Source organism: Pleurodeles waltl, chromosome 11 (assembly GCF_031143425.1).
Source record: "Pleurodeles waltl isolate 20211129_DDA chromosome 11, aPleWal1.hap1.20221129, whole genome shotgun sequence".
NCBI lineage: Eukaryota > Metazoa > Chordata > Amphibia > Caudata > Salamandridae > Pleurodeles > Pleurodeles waltl.
Window position 1 is genome coordinate 505336873 of NC_090450.1, and position 14211 is coordinate 505351083.

Consider the following 14211-nt stretch of genomic DNA (forward strand, 5'->3'; position numbering starts at 1 on the left):
ACACAGTGCATCATTCCAAATCAACCTCCTATGGAAGCTAAACTATTCTTACCATCACCAGATTTCAAATTAGCAGAACAATATCTAGTGGTCTCAAGACTTGATTATGGCTGTGATAACTTCAGTCTTCCTAAGTCGACAACGGCTCCACTTAAGGCAATTCTTAACGCAGGAGCGAGATTGATAACAGGCACGAAATACTTTGACCACATTACACCTTCTTTAAGGTCTTCCAACTGGCTCTCTTTCGAAGTGAGAGCTCAGCTGAAAATAGCTTGCCTCACACACAAAGCCTTACACTATGGTGGTCCCAGATGCTAGCAGAAAAGACCAAATTTCAGGGTGCAGCTGCTCCCTCTAGTGTATCAATTCCTTCCAAATGGAGGCCCCTAAATTTAGGATTAAAAAGACCCACACACACTCTTTCTCAGGATCTGCTCTTCACATATGGAGCTCTCTTCCACCTAGTATCAGGCAACCCCCTCCACCTCCATTTTCCAAAAAGAGGTGAAAAGGATCTTAATAAACAGATTCCACCCATAACGTTATAAGCCGCTGTGTCTTACTCCACGGCTAAGTGTGATTTACTCCTAAATTTCTAGGGCTAAGTCATGTTTCCTCATTGAAGAAACTGTGAATCATAAAACATATATTTTTACAGACTGCTAAAACTACTGTGTATTGTCTCAAATTGTGTAAAATTAATCCTTAAGGTTTGATTAAAAAAGCAGGAATGTACGTTCCTTAAAGCCAAAATGTAACCACCTCCTCATGCAAGCACATTCAATAAGTATTTATAGTTAGTTGCTGTATAAGGCAAGTTGCTGCTTCTTGGAAAATTATATTCTATGAAATTTGTACGCCAAGGAGCCTGCCCCCAGAATACAGTATCAGCTATACGGCTACTGAGTGAAACTAATCGCAACACGACTTAACCAATCCACTCATGTCAGCTCCCACCCATAGCAAAAAAATGCTCACCAGTAACCCTCAGTTTTTTACAATACTGTATACTCACTCCTCTAGTGCCATACTTGACAATAATATTCAGCTACTTCTTATCACACTACACATTAACCGAATCAGTTATATAAAACATTATTTGGCCACTACGTAACTCAGACACAAATGCTTTCCTTATCAATTAAATCTAGCTCTGGTCTGCTTATCTTCTGCTTCATGCTGGTCAGGTGTGTTGTGTGGGGCCTTGAATTGAGAGGTTGTTGAGACTTAGAAGATAACTCTGCTGTCTGGCAGTTGACTCCTTCAAAATCTACATAATCTGAAGAATGATTTCAATGTGTGACACATCTTTGAGATGCTTTGTGCTACGACTGGAATGTGACAATATTTCCTATGCCTCTTCAAACCTGCATAGGAAATTACGCAGTGGCTTTCTAATGGAAAACTGACCCACTGAAGTCACTTAACACAGTGTAATGAGTAAGTAAGTAACATTCCCTCAATGTGTAGTAGGCTTACACATGTAACAATGATGTTGTAGAACCCCTTGGCCAACCTGAACCCTGGCACCTGAGATATTAACATCCACTGCAGCAATGCAATGTGACACTGTGTACTCCATGGAAGGGACATGCCAAGATTGCCAAATCTTCATATGGGAATGGGTCCCCAAGTCCAGCCAAGCGTACTCCAAAGCACAACAGGTAAGTACACAAATAAGGTAGGTAACACATGATTTCTCACTTTAAATTACAACATATAACAAATTACAGCGTCTTATATGCAAGTTTATCTGGGCGGGAAAGGAGGACGGGTGGCAAAGACACGGACATACCTGAGACAGACAGAAGGGGCTGGGAATACATCACCTGGTGTGATACTACTGGGCGGCTCAGCTTCAGCACCTGGTGGAATGGGCTAGAACAAGTACTGAAAAGCACTGTTGCTTCATAGACCAAGCTGTCACCCACATATGGAAGGTGCCATTGCTATTGAAATCACAATGCCCATCAGTAGTTTAAATATCCCCCATTACTCGGGCAACAATGGGAGTGTGGAATAGAGTACAAGAGCCAATATACCTTTCCTCACGTATTTCACGCCAGACTACTTTATAGGAAACCCAGACTTCCCCCCAGCATCCCAGGGGTCTACCTTTCTCTGCTGGAATGAGGTTAACTGTAAGAGGGTGGAGAACGTCTTTGACTCGGATGAGATCATGGACTTCACACAACTCCAATCTAACTGTGGCCTTTCTTCTGCTGCATATTTGCAATATATTGCCATACATCATTGGATCATGCAACCTCATATTCACCCCCAGTCCCACTGACTCCTCACACCATTTGAAAAATGGCTTTTCACAGGCCACTACGACAAACACATTCTCTTTGACATTTACGCATTCCTCCTTACTCCAGTAACCCATACCAAGTCAACGGCACATTGAAGATGGGAAATGGAGTGTGAACGCGCATTCACTCCCAGAGAGTGGCATGACATCATACATAGAGCTCGTGCCTCGGCATGTAGCAACTCTGGCAAATTAATGTTTCTCAAAATGGCACATTATTGGTATTACATGCCAGGTAGGATGGCCCAATGGGGACCGGGTGCAAATGCTACTTGCTGGAGGCAGTGTGGCCATCTTTGCACTTTGACACATCTGCTCTGGCACTGCCCCAAGATACAACAGTTTTGGACGGAAGTTCTGGCAGATGTTGATGATATACACAACACTGAACTGCCTAGGTTGCCTAGTTATATCCTATGCCTTAAATTACCCTTTGAAATCAGCCTGAGGTTGGGCCATCACTCTAACCCTTGGCACAGCCAAACAGGTCCTGCTATTCCGTTGGGGCACAGACGCAAATTCCAACACAACTAGATCAACACAACTAGACTGGCTCAACAAATTATGGGATCTCTTGGGAATGGAGAAATTGACAGCGTTAGTGACTTACACGTTGCCATGATTTGAGAATAATCTTGTATAAGATTCTTATCCGGCGAGTTCAGGGAACTACCCGCCCAACCCACCTTCGCATACTCAGCCTCACACATATGAGCCATACTACTGATTGACACACTAGGAGAACTGCTATGATAACGCCCCATTGCATACGCACTAGGTGCCTTCAACAGTATTTTCCTGGCACTGTTGAGCATATGTTCTCCCTTCCCTGACCACCCCATCCCACCTGACTCCTAATTTCCTGTCTTCCATTTGCCATTTGTTGTCATTTCTTTTATTGTCCCCCACCGACCAGTGGAAGTAGGTGGGTTTTTGTTGTATTACACCCTAGTTTCAAAACAACAAAACCGATTAAAACCTAAATTACAACATACACTGGTGGCCACTCACATTACACTTTCACTCAATAGGCCATACATACCTAGGTATGTACGCCCACATAAGTAGACTATGCCCACTGTAATGTGACACATAGCCATACTTCATCCTTGTCGGTCTTGCTTCCAGGACCAATGTAATAGAGTAATAGGTGACTTTTTCACCATTTCATACTCTATTACATTGGTCACCACACATTAGGCTACTTGTGCCAGACAGAACTGAGCATCGCCTATGTGTTTTGGTGCATTGCTGAAGTTGTGCTGGTTCTAAGGACAACCTCAGAAATGCACCACTTTTTGGGTGGCTGCATTGTGGCATCCTTCCCTCCGATGCATCAGTATTTCCAACACATTCTTGGGACCCTACGCCATGGTGCATCTGTTATAAATACGATCCATCCATGGCGTGTGAGAAATGTTGACGCATTGCTGCCACAACGTAGCGATGCGTCAGTTCTTATAAATGAGGTCCTTAGTGTTTTGTTAGACTTTGCAGTTACCATTTGAGATGGTTGAACAATTTCTATACCCAGGGAGTGCAATTCCAATAGCAGTGAGGAGTGTCAATTTTTTGGCTCTATGTAATCATCCTCCATTGCATGTGAATTCAGATTCGCCTTGCTCACCATTTTTTGAACAATATCTTGCTCCTGGTTTGAACAGGTGATTGGGCATCTCAGGTTCTCCATCAATTGCACCATCTCAATTGTGTGAGTTTTTTTCAATACCTTTTCAATACCTTCTCACTAGAAAAGAAGATTGGGATAGGTTATAAACCAATTACAGGCTAGAAGGGTGTTCTCCTAGATGTTTCTGAGTATGGGAGTAACATTGGTCATAGAATGGCCCGCCTAATTTAAGTCTGCTTTATAGTGACTTCTTTCTTACCCACTCCAGCATTTTAGAATGCATAGTATATATATATATATATATATATATATATATATATATATATATATATATATATGCAGGGGCTGGTAATGACAACAAAGTCAAACAATATACCAGCAATCTGAAATTCGCTACCAGAGATCTAAATTGTGTCATTATTAGAAACCGTTTTTTGGTGAGAAGGGTGGGCATTTCTCCACAAAGTAAAGCTTAGCCAGGCAATAATGAAATAAAACAGTATAAATAGTAATTATATGGAATATGTGGTGTGTTTGGAAAACAGAGCAGTATATATCAGCCTAGTGCTAAAAATGGACACGGCTCCAAGGCTTTACCACCCTTCAATCACTGGTTACTGTATATCCGTGCAATATCCTTAATTGAACTCTGGCTTCTAAAAAGGTTAGAAACCTAGCTATGCACTAGATGCTAGGCTTAGGCTCAGCAGTGCATTCTTTATATTTTGGGTTGGTAATCTCCTGTGCATGTGCTGGCTAATTCTCTCCGGCGTGCATAGAACATGTCTATTGACTCCCCTTCCTTTTGGCGGACTTGCCTTAGCTTAAATAGTTCAAACTCCGGGTTTAACTACGGATCAAAGAGTGCATTCAAAGATTTCACTGCAGCATTGTCGCTGCATCTTTGTTGGGGAGGTGTTCAAACAGTTTGTAAATCTCATCCCCTGCATAGTGGAGTAGGAGTGAGCACTTTACTGCCCCATCGTTTTTGCGGGTGGCTATGAAGTAGTTGTCCTGTCTCCCCACCCATGTCTTCCATCGAGGCAATGCTGTTGCGGAGTCTAATAGTCTGCTAAATGGTTGCATTACTCCCACTAGTTCGTGTTGAGGTGGAACATGTCTTTGTAGTTGTGCTTGAGGCAGGCTGCATTGGCATCATCTGCTATGGTTGGGTGTGGCGCAGGGCCTGTAAGGCAGTTTGTGTCCTTTTCAGTGATGCAAACTTGCTGTGGTTGCATGTTGTGTGATGCTCTTTATATATATCAATGACGCCTCCTGCAGGTGTAATGTGGTAATTTCTTTTGCTTGTTCCCTTCTGAAAAAGTATTTTTTTCTTCTCTCTTCATATGCTTTTCCTATGGTTGTTCTTGTCTGTCTTTCCCCGTCAGTTCTCCTTCCCTTAGCGCCTGGACAATGCTGAGTCTAGTGGGTGCTGGTGCCTTACTTGTCTTGATTGCTCCAGGAGGATGTCACGAGGTCTGCTGTTGCCGGGTGTGCCAGAGGCTTGCTGTGCGGGCTGCCAGCAGCCATGAGGTGGGGAGCGTCATCGCTCTGCAAAGGCGTGTCCTTCTGGGCGGGACCACCTGATAAGTCGGTCGAAGCAGAGAGGCTTACTGGCTGCAGCAAACTGTGGATGTCCTCTCCCCAGCAGGCCACTCAGTGTTAACTGGTACGACAGGGTGACGCAGGCCATGGAGACAAGCAGCTGTGTGCTGGCAAGGCCCTTCTCGGGAGGCGGGCTAGCAGTTCCACAAGAAGGGCCGGTTGACATTAAGCGAATGCAGGTGCTGGTCCTCTGCCAGGGCCGGTGGGCTCATTAAAAGGCCTCCCTCATCACCAGTTTTGTGTGGGGTGAGTACCTCTGCCACTTCAGGGCATGTATGGATGGTCTTCAGACCTACCGCTGCTCATGCACCTAAAACACACTGAATCAGTGGGTGAGAGACCCCTTGCGGTTCCCGCTCTTTTATTATATAGCTTCTTGCCATACCTGGTCAGAAGATGTGCATGTTACATATCAAGTGCAACCAACTCATTAGGGTGAGCCCGAGTGGCTCACTAGAGATAGGAGTGGACTAGGGGAAGGGCATGGGCCAGAAGAGAAAGGATGTTGTTAAATTCATCACTGAGGTGCCACAGAACAGCTGCTTTCTGTGACTGTTATGGGTAATTAGCAAGGCACAGCATTTAATAGTAAAATACTATCAGATTATCCACCTACTGTGAGTGAAATGGGGATAGAATGCTGGAGGGTTAGGCTTTTGAGTTTAAAATGTTAGGGCTGGTTAGGCACTTTGTAAGAATTGTTATTGCATAGGCTGATAGATATGTTGATATTGAGAAACAGAGATATGATTTTCTGTTAAGAAGGCAACATTGTTATGGCTATGCATTATTTGGATATTTTTGGAGTTTTTAGGTTGTCAGAATTATTAGGTGTGTTACGGGGTATGGGTTTGTGGTTTCAAGGGTTGATTTTGGTAATATTGATGTATGGTGGCGAAGATCTAAGATAGAACACTGTTGCGAGGTTAAAGTGGTGCGGCCTAGTGGTGAGGCTGGGATTGGACATTTCCACCACACCTCGAGATAAGTTTGCCAAGAATAAAAGTACAGAAGGGTGAGGTGGCCTTTAAGCATGAGGATAGTTTGCATTTGACTTAAGTTCAGGTTTTGGCAGTTCAGAATATTGTGGTTTTATTTTTAATCCGGAGGGTATTTGGGAACTATTCATCATCATCAACATAACCTTTATTCGGTTTTTGAACAAACCGTAAAAGCAGCACCATATAAAAACAGATAGGCCCATATTTCTACTTTTTGACGCACAACTGCGCCAACGCAGTTGTGCGTCAAAAATGTTACCGCCGGCTGACGCCATTCCAACACGCCATGCGGGCACCTTATTAATGGAATGACATTAGCCGGCGCTGCGGACTGGTGTGCGTCAAAAAAAATGACTCACACCAGGCAGTGCCGGCGGATGGGAAAATGGGGGTTGTGCGTCCAAAAATGGTGCACGTCAGGTCTGAGGCAAAATTCAGGCCTCAAACCGGATTTGCGCCATTTTCTTTTACGCCCAACCTCCATTGACATGACTCCTGTCTTCGCAAAGACAGGAGTCATGCCCCCTTGCCCAATGGCCATGCCCTGGGGACTTATGTCCCCTGGGCATGGTCATTGGGCATAGTGGCATGTAGGGGGGCCCAAATCAGGCCCCCCATGCCACAAAAAAAATCTGAAAAAAATACTTACCCGAACTTACCTTTACTTCCCTGGGATGGGTCCCTCCATCCTTGGGTGTCCTCCTGGGGTGGGCAAGGGTGGCAGGGGGTGTCCCTGGGGGCAGGGGAGGGCACCTCTGGGCTCCTTCCGAGCCCACAGGTCCCTTAACGCCTGCCCTGACCCAGGCGTTAAAAAACGGCGCACATCAGGCTGTGCGCCGTTTTTTAAGGCCCACCCCCTCCTGTGCGTCAAAATTACGACAGAGTATAAATAAGGGGCACAGGCCTTAAAGTCATTTTTTGAAGGGAACGCCTACCTTGCATATAATTAACGCAAGGCTGGTTCCCCCTTCCAAAAAATGACGCACATGGTGGAATTTTGACGCCTGCGGGGTCGGACGTCAAAGTATAAATATGGGGCAGGGTTTGCGCCGATTGTGCGTCAAAAATTTTGACGCACATTCGGCGCAAACAGAGTATAAATATGCCCCTAAATACATAAGAAAAAAATACCACATATCCAAAATTAGTGCAATTAAAAATATACCCACTAATATTTAAAACGAAATCCAGGCATGATGGACATAAAATACGTACACAATTGTATAACAAGCATTTGCAATGCAATAAGCCTCACATTTGCAAGAGTTTGAGCTACTGGCGTTGTAAATGACAATGGCCCTCATTACGACCTTGGCGGCTCCCAATGCGGCCGCACTCCAGCCGCGGCCATTAGGATATCCCCGCTGGGCTGGCGGGCGGAAACCAGATTTCTGCCCGCCAGCCCAGTGGGGATCACGGCCGCAAAGGAGGAGCCGGCTCCTAATGGAGCCAGCGGTGTTGTGGGTGTGCGACGGGTGCAGTTGCAACCGTCGCTCTTTTCACTGTCTGCATAGCATAGCATAGCATGCCAGTGGCATGGGCTGTGCAGGGGCCCTTCGACTCCCCGTACCACCAGCCTTTTCCTTGTGGTTCAAACCGCCAGGAAAAGGCTGGCGGTAGGGGGACTCGTAATCCCCTGGGTAGCGCTGCAATCAGCGCTGCCCTGGCGGATTAAAACAGCCGGGACTGAAGTGGCAGTAATACGCCGGTCCCGGCGTTCGTAATACTGTGGATTTCACCGCCAGCTTGCTGGTGGTGAAATCCGCCACAACAACCCTGGCGGTCCAAGACCACCAGGATTGTAATGGGGGCCAATGTCTTTTACCCAGTTGCATTTTGTGTGGAGTGGATGTATGGGGTGTGGGTTGGAATTATGCGGGTTAGATTGGAATTGTTAGTTGTGGAATTGTGTGGGGTGGAACTGTGTGGTGTGTAGTGTATTTGAGTAGTGGAATTATGTGACATGATGAATAGTTAGGGATGCATGTGCAAAATGAATAGGCTGAAGGTTGTGAAGCATCCTCACAATTATTGGCAAATTGTGATAAATCAGTTGGGAGTGATATTTTCAGAGGGTGGTCCGGATGAGAGAGACCTATAGGAGGTAGAGCTTTTTGATGGAAAAGATGTGACAGTAAATGGGTACATAAGAGATATATATAGGAAGTGATGTACATTAGAGATATGTAGATGGCAGAATAGGCATTGGGAGGGGTTTGGCTAGTAGTGAGAAGGAGTTGTAAGTTTGTTGTGTCATGATATAAAAGAAACAAGCAAACGTTGTGTTGATTAGAAATATTTTCAAGAGGTAAAGATTTAGATTGGAAAAGAGATGACAGCAATGAGTTACAGTGGTAACAGAGATGGAAGGCTGATGTACCATGCTAGAGACACCTGTGGGTGGTGGTGATTTACTGGGTCCCACAAGTACTCCTCACAGTTTACAGAAAAGCAACGGATGCACTGTCACAGTTTAAAAAAACATTATATGCCGTCAAAGTGTCAAGGCTTGAAAATGTACTCAATACGAATCTTATTACACCTTCCTTGGGAGAACAGAAAGCTCATTCAGCTTGGTTTCCCAGGATTTGAAGATGTGATTTGCAGGTCTGAACACAGGGTTCTATGGCAAATGCACTGCCTCAGAGAACCATATCACTCCTTTAAAATTATGTTCGCTGTGGTTAACGTGCACCTGAAAAATAAGTAACACTTGACTTTATTTGGCAAATGGATTCCAAATAAAGAACAGTAAAGCCCCTTTTAATACGATTCCTCCAGTTGCATTTTTTTGTGTAAAAGTACTTGAAATAAAGTATGCATGAGAAACAGGTGGGCAAACATCTTCTCTCATAAAATCATTGTGGTGTCATGGTCTTTTTAAAAAGCACAATAAAAATTAACCTTCTACAAGAGAAAGACAGCAAAAGATAAAAGGTTTGGCACTAGCAAGTACACAGTGCTGGATGTTAATACTAATGAAACCTGAGCTGACAAATGCAGTAGAAAACAGACTCCAGCATCAGCCGAGTAAAACTAATGCAACACATATTTCAATAAAGTGCACATTTTATGTACTAGGCTATTATTTCCCATAATTTTATGACAAACTGTACGGCTTCTGGTGTACAACATTAGCTGTAGCCTGCAATAAAACTCAGAGGCCAGGGACAAGGTGTTTATTATTGCGGATCAGCAAAGTTATTACCACGTTAAGCAAAAGTCCCCATAAGTTACTCAAATTATTCTAAATGGCCATGAATTACACTCAAAAAGCCTTCAGGGATTGCTTTTTTCAATCTCCCATCATTAGGATAAAACGTAAAGTTACAAATACAGATTTAACAAGAAACATGGAAGTAACCTCTAAGTGCCTCGTCAGACTGAGAGCGCCTGACTCTGCACAGATATCTATAGAGTTTAGAACTGTGACAATTAACATTCTGCTGTAAAACTTAGATAATTAACACGTGTATCGGCTCCATAGTTTGATTTCTGGGGAAAATACTTTACGCTACTTAGGCATTTCAACTTTATTTTCCCGTTGAAGTCACTTGTTTTTTATTACAGAGCTGTTAACACCAATGCAAGGCCAAATTTAAACAAGAGGTTATTGCATCTTTTGACCATAACAAAAACATTTGCCATAAGGGCATCTACGCAGCCGCATAGGAAAAAGCCTGCAGAACAGCCCCGGCTGTACCCCACCCCCTCACCCCCTGAGCAGCCCACAGAGCCCGAGGGAGAAACAGACAACGAGGAGAGAGAGCAAGCATTTGCATTTGTTCAGAACAGCGGGCACACACCTCTCTTGGTGCTGAACTCAATCACTGCCGCCCGTGGCAGCCGCCGCTGGCCTTTACTTCAGAGCATTCTCTGCGGCTACTGGCAGTGCCCATCCACGCCCGCTGTTGAGGGGGCACCGGCTGATAAACAGTAGCACACGTTACCTCCTCCTAATTAAAGCGAGCATTTTCAATTCAAGGGTCACGTATTTGCTCGAGTTAGAGCTATTAACGTTGTAAACTCCTAACTGGAATTTTCTTGCCACACTAATGAAAAGGGAAAAAAACGCACCGCGATAGCACTGGGGTTTACATAGCACGATTGCGCTGCGTTTTTAGGGTCGAGCCTGCGTTGCATGCGCTCGTGCATGCGTATCGCAGCAAGACGCTTTAGTATTTAGAAAAGGGCTCGGAGCCCTGTCAACTTCACGTCAGTGTTTTTTATTGGTTCATGGGCTTGCCTAATAAAATCTGCTTGCTTTCATTAGTCGTAGGCACGCATACTTCATGCCTTTTCCGGTAGCTAGACCTCCTCGAGCGCAGCGACCAAGTACAGAAAACATGCGAGGCTCGCTGTTTTCCATCTGGATCGTGGACTTCTTTTTCTCTAATTTACGAGCGCGATCTCGCTTGTCAGAAGTCGAGCGCTTTACATAGTTATTTCACTTTTTCGGGTTATGTACATAAATGCACTTTTATCAGATAGGTGAAAAGTCAGGTTAGGAGTTTACAACGCGATCAGCTCTAACATGAGCAAAAGCGAGACCCGTTGCATTGTAAATGCTTGTTTTTTATTTGTGTGGCTGAGATCAGTGAGGGGCACCGAATGAGCAGGAAACAATAAAAAAACAAGCATTTGGAATGCAATAGTCTCGTGTTTGTTCAGCACTGATCGGCGAATGGTCGGAATGTGCTGCTCCCTCCTCCAGCCCTCCTCCCTGTGATTCTGCTGGGCCTCTTAAATGGTGACATGCTGCGAATGGGTAGCGGGAGAGCTGTTTCATGTTTCATGTTTCTCAGGTCCATTTGCGAGACACGTATCCAGCTGAGGATTTGTTTTTGAAATCCGGGACATGTTTTAGCTCATAAAAGCAGGAAGACATGTCACCGGATGCCAAACAAAAATAAGTAATAGACTAGAGCCCTGTAAACAGAAACAGCCTGGAGCCCCTGAAACATCCAGCGCTCTGGTCAAATGCTCTTAGCCTTTGAAAAAAGTAATCCCTAAGCACATGCTACATAGGCACAAGTGGAAGGGTACAAGTACTAGGGCCATGCTCCAGAGGAGTGTAGAACTGTGGAAAAGGTGGTACAAAGAGCAAGGATTGACCACTAGCAAGCAAGGATTTTTTAAGGGCACTGAAACAAACCAGTGAAAAAGCCGAGTCCCCACAAAGAAGTATACAAGTATATACTAAAGTATATACAAGAGGTCTTGAATGCTCGACCTAAAAAACACAATTGTTACAACCTGCCCACAATAAGAAAACATGTCTGCTGGTAGTCATAGTGAATTATAAGTCAAAACTGTTTATTAGTCTCATTGCGGCTTTCAAAAAATCGACTACATTACAAATATTTCATCCTGGAAGGAGCTGAAGGTACATGAGGGCAGGGCGCACTAAAGAACAGTTCTCCCGTTTTAATAAAGGAATAATATAAGCCTTCCTCGGCACCACAAAAAAATTGCAACACATTGTAAAGTGCAAAGTATCCTCTGGAGACATATTGTTGCAGTTGCAGGGTTCAAGAACATGGCCCCCATTCCTGCTTCGTGGAATACATCCATCTCAAACCTAATGAGCAAGAATCAATCAAAAATGCTCTTTACAACTATGATATATGGTTCCATTGTTGAAACTGATTTCAACAGAATATTGCTACGGACTCAGGGCATCTGTAGGGCTACCAGTTACCAGGCCACAGACCTCTGCCTCATAACATTTTCTTTTAGCCTTATACGATCAGCCTTAACTATTCTCTCACGAGTAATTCAACCCTTCCTAGGCTCCGCAGTGTTTCAACCCTTGACCAAATATCAATCTAGAGGGGAAAAAGGACGGAATGCTATGATGTCAGTTATGTAGCCAAAACACAGTTCTTCATGCACTGCAAATGTTGAGAAGCTTTGGGGAACACATTAAAGTCTACTCATGAAAATATTTTCAAGGGTCTGCAGCTTAGTCTGTTTAATATACTGCCAACCCTCACTCCCTTTGACTGCCTCTGAGATGCATTTGGTGCTATAAACCTGTAATAAAGCCCTGATGGGTCTTCTGCCCAGACTCGAATCAAAATTAAAAACTGCAGCGTTAGCCCTTATGAATTCGGCCTTTTTCCAACTCACAGAAGGGCGCCAACTCAAAGAGGAGTCAAACAGCATACCCAGATAGAAGAACCCTCTAGTCTTATGCAATATGCGAGTTCCCAGAAGGAACTGTTTTGTTTTTGTAGAACGAGGGCCAACAACCATCACAAAGGTTTTATTTACTTTGACTGATATAGGTCCAGATCATCCATAAAAGCAGCAAAGGAATCCAACAAGAACTGCAGATCCCTAGCTGTCTTAGCTCTTAAGATTGCATTGTCTACATCAGTGCTTAATTTGTAAATAAAAACGTGCCGGTGCTCAGAGCTCTCCTCTGAAACACGCAGCTGCTGCAATTAAATGTGCGAGCACTAAATACTGAGGCAGCGTAACCCTAAAGCCATCTCGGGTGTGTTCAATACATTTAAAGCCACTCCCTGCCCCTTAAACTCACTCCTGCAGCTTTCTTCTCTCTCCCATTGTGATGCTTTTTTGTTTTCCTCTTTCTCCATCTTTCCCAAATGTGGCTTTTGCTCGCAGCAAATGCTTGAGGCAGAAGAATAAGTGCCGGTGCTCAGCACCTGAAACAACAAGCACACACTAAACACTGGGCTGCATATAACAGCAACAGCATAGAGCGAGACCCCACTTGAAGACAATCTGCGTTGGTTTCAGGCAGGGCCTGCTCCAATTTATCAGCACACAAGTTAAATAAACAAGCATTTGCAATGTAATAGGTCACAGATTTGTGACACTTAGAGCTGTTGGTGTTGTAAATGACAATGTTTTTTATATATGGGTTTTAGTTTGGAGTGATGGGGATGAATGTGGTGTGGAGTGGAAATTTGTAGTTTGAATTGCAATTGTTGTGGAATTGTGTGGGGTGAAAACGTGGTGTGGAGTGTATTTGTGCAGTGGAATTATGTGGCATGATGAATATATAGGGGTGAGAGCTGTATAGAATAGATAGAAAGGAAGATTGAGAGTTCTAGCAGTAAATGCCTAATGGAAACAAGTTCGTTTTTGCACATTGAATGGACATAAAGTCACTTTGCAGATCGCATTTAACTTTTATTTTGTTTATGCTTTTAAGCTCATTGCTTAAAGAAGAACGCTACTATCCTTTGTTTTAGTTTACTAATCTGTGAAAAACTATTTTTAAATAAAGTAAACAGGGGGAAATGAGCCTATATATTGTGTGATATAGGTTTCAGGGGTATGATTCCCTATGCTTTATAAAAGGTCAATTAAAGGTAAGTCTCTCTCTTACATGGTCTGAAGGTGGGTTTTAGGGAAATTTACCCCCTAAACCATTTAGAAGAAAGCAGCAAGAAAGAAATCAGTACATATGATTGAAGGTGTGGCATTAAAGAGGATAAGACAACAAGGGGTCTTGTCAAGGAGAGATGTTAAAATACTTCAAATCTGTAACAAACACTTTGGGAGATACGTTTTCTGAATTATCTCTTATGAGACACCTTGAGGCACCTAATAATTTAAAAGCAGGGTTATTAAAGCTAACACCTTACCAATGGCCTGGATTTTGAAGCTATCAGCAAGGTATT